The following is a 3,878-nucleotide window of genomic DNA, read 5'->3' on the forward strand; positions in this document are numbered from 1 at the left end:
GCATTTAAGATTAGAATATTGTATCAACCAACATAAAAAAGCTACATTCTTAATGCAGAAACACCAGTTTTTCACACCAGCTGGTTTGGCTTAATGAAAAGTATGTTTCATATTGGCTTAAAGTTCAAAAGGTACTTTTAATATGACAATCAAGCGGTTAGAAATGCATATTCTAATTTATTGAATATGACTGTATGTCATTAACACAGAATTTACCCCATGGCACTTGAAATATAATGCCACTAAGTATTGCATCCAACTATTCCTTTCCAGCTGAGATATAAACTGCTGGACCACCACTATTATTGGGGTCATTGTGCACGGAAGTGGCCGCATTAATTATACTGTGGAAATGTGTGTCGGCGACGCTCAAGGTTCTGAAATAATGGAGAAACTTCACCTCATATCAGCAGGTAAATGGTGGACAATTGTTCTTCCAGCTGGAAAATTATCCTAAAATGCATCAAACGGTTTAAAGCTTCCTAACATTGAGCCTCTGGAAAGGCCCGACCTAAACCCATTAAAGATATACGGACAACAATAAAACATCCTGACCTTGTCAGAAAACCAACCAATAGAGATAAAGAAGGCCAGAATATGCCAGAGGCTCATAGATGAGGCAAGGTGGAAGTTGCTGAGGGAAATGTATCCAAATATGTACGGGGGAGAGACCGTCTGCAATAAACCATTTTTAGGCCATGTGAAGGGACCAAATCCTCAGGTTATTAGAGAAAGTTTGCAGCCTCAGCAAAGCTTAAAATCAGAGGTTTGATAAACACATACTTTTATAGAAGTGACCTTGAAACTTCTCTGAGACTTTTAAGTATTAGTCTTTATGTTTTATATGTTCAGCTGGAGAAAGTTTTTTTTTTTAAGGATTGTCACGCCACAATAATCCGATGACGCTGCGTTGACGCAGGATCCCTCGTCTGTCACCGCTGTGCAAGAGCAGGTTGACACGCGTAAATATTTAGTTTCCAGCGCTAAGAAGGGGAGTTGGAGCTCGTGACTGAAAGTCAAATGACTTTAATGTTTAACAGTCAATCGTCAAAAGGCCGAGTCATAGCGATCCTGTCCTAGCGACACAATAAAACAGCACAGACTCCTGTTGTTGTGGGTTTTAACGTACAGCTGTGAGTAAAACCAGACTTTCAGTTTCGTTTTCAGAACACAAATCTGTGGTATCGCTGAGAAAATGTGGCCTCATTCAGTCATCATTTCAATATTTCACAAATCTTAGTGTTCATAGCTTTTAAATTAGATCTGCCGTCTTTAAACTAAACCCTTAAAGATGATTTTGACCCGTTTCCTTTCAGACTGCAGGTTAAAGCATTTAAAAAGTCAAACACTGGTACTGGAGAGCGTGATTCGTTGACCTCAGAGTACACTCTGAAACCGTCTCTTACTCATAAACGTCTAGAGACTCCATATTTTCTGTCATTTTTCCAGGAGGGAGTTCTGGTGTGAGAAATGGTGTTACTCCGCTGTTCTAGAGAGTCAAAGCGGACCCCTGGCTACATTAGGAGGGCGTGTGTCTCTGCGCACGGATCACTGATGCCTGCATGTGCAGCGATGCGCTGTGAACCGCCTGCTTCACCATGAAGACGATGAATCATGTCTGTTTCCTTCCAGCAGAGAATGGGTCTTCTGTCCCTGTTCATTAAGGACAGCTGGAAGCAGGTTTTCACAACACCACTGATGCTCGTCTGGATTACTTTCCTTTCTCTTTGCTCACTTTTTTTTAAATCTGAGTTTGTAAATTCACCCGTTGTTTATTAGGTACCTCTTGGTGGTACCAGGTTAGACCCTCTTTTGAACCGTCTTAATCTTCCTGTTATTGATTCGACAAAGTGTCAAAACTTCCTGAGAGATTTGGGTCCGTATTGACACGATGGCGTCACACTTTTGCTAAGGCTTTGCCGGCTGCACATCCATGAAGAAATGTTCCTGTTGGACTGAGGCCATCGGAGTGCATTGATCTCCCTGTCATGATGTTCAAGAAACCAGATGTTAAAGATTTGAGCTTCTGGACGTGGAGCCATTAGAAGATGGGTACGCTGTGACGTACTCTGCCGGATACGTTGATATGAGACAAGATATGTCTATGCCTTTATGTTTTGTATGCTTAGCTCTGAACCTTAACTTCTTAATGTTGAAGCTAAAACCCAGACTCACCGCATCAGGCCCTGTTTTGCGATGTGTTGCTGTCCAGGTTTGTTCAGCCCGTAGGCCTAGTTTTTGTCCTCTTAGCGGACATTGGTGGCCTTCTGCTGCTGTAGCTCTTCTGCTTCAGGGTCTGATGTGTTGTGCATTCAGAGATTTCAGGTGCTGTCACACATTTTATTGTGACATTTTTAGGTTTTTATTGTTTTTTTTTACAATCCACATACTGATCATTTCCCCTTTTCTTGACAGTTCTTTGTAAATCAGAGCTATAGGTGTGTTTGATGCAGCCAGTAGATCAGCTGCATCTGGAGAACTGCCTCTGTCAACCAGGCCATGTTCAAAGTCACTTGAGCTTCACCAGACCGTCTTCGCCGCGTCTAGATAGTTTTTGGCCTTGTGATTGGCTGATATGCTATTTGGCTAGGTAAGCCACTGAACTGGTGTCCCTAATAAAGTGGCAGGTGAGAGTAGTTTTAATTTCAGTTAAATTGTCTCAGGTGAGGGACAATAAATTATATTTCTGTCCTATTTCTGTTCAACTTTGGGCAAACCATTAGCACTGCAGCTCCACTGCATGATGCAACCACCACCATGCTTGACAGTTCAGTGTTCTTGGGGTTGAATGCCTCTCGCTGACTTCTCCTAACAGCTCAGTTTCTGTCTTGTCCGACCCTAAAACGTTTCCCCAGAAGGCACCTGGCTTGTACTTTGGATCACAGTGTCCCTTCCCCACCCCACCACGGCCTCTCCTCAGTCTTAATCCATGCAAATCAAAAGCCTGGCCTTGTTTTAAACAGTTCTGAGATTTCATAGCTTTTTTTTTTAGTGTTTTATCAGGAATTTAACCTACTTGATCTCAGTCCCGCTCGGTGGACCTTCCTGCTCCCGCTCTCTCTCTCTCAGGGGTTTTGAATGACGTCCGTGGGATCTACTGCTGAGCACAGCCGCCGGGGGACGGCAGGTGCATGTCCTCGGCTCTCGCTGCCGGAGCCGCCCGACTGCCAAGTCGATGTTCGGCCGGATCGTGTTGCATCGCTTGAATTGCATGAACTCAAACCTCGTCGCAGAGCCGGTGGGGGCGATCGTTTTGGTGCTTCTGTTGCAGACTTTATTAGTTCTCAGCTGATTGTGCACAACATCCCAGAGGCTCCGTCTGTGTGGGAAGTGTACTGTATATACAGCAGGTCTTACTGGTGTGCAGACCGACGTGAAGGGGGGGGGGCAACCCGAGAAGGGTAAAGCAGCATCTAGGGTATGATACATCTATAAAAAGAAGATTCTTAAGGGTGTTTGTTGACTTGTCTGAGAATTTTCAACACAGAGATTTGATTTACAGCTTCAGCTTACATCTCCTGACACTTGAAAAGGATGACCAAATATTAGGAGTCACGTGGTGGAAACGCAGAAGAAAGAGTTGCATCTGGGGCCGAAGACAGAGATGCACGGGTCAGCGGTGGGCAGGAAGAGGCTGCAGAGAAAATGCAGCAAAAACAGGAACGAGAAAAATGTCTGTCAATAAGTCAGGAGGACAAAGGTTGCTCCTCTGCTAATCAAAAACTGATTACAGGATTAAACCTGCTTTTAATGCCACATACTCTTGTTCTTTTCTGTTTAGACTAAACCCGTAAGATAAACGGCCGTTTTTAATCACTGGCATCTGTGCCGCTGTCTTGCTAATAGTGTCCAGAAGCTTCCAGCTTGAGGCCGAGCCA

The sequence above is a fragment of the Fundulus heteroclitus genome, chromosome 14 (assembly GCF_011125445.2).
Source record: "Fundulus heteroclitus isolate FHET01 chromosome 14, MU-UCD_Fhet_4.1, whole genome shotgun sequence".
Lineage (NCBI taxonomy): Eukaryota > Metazoa > Chordata > Actinopteri > Cyprinodontiformes > Fundulidae > Fundulus > Fundulus heteroclitus.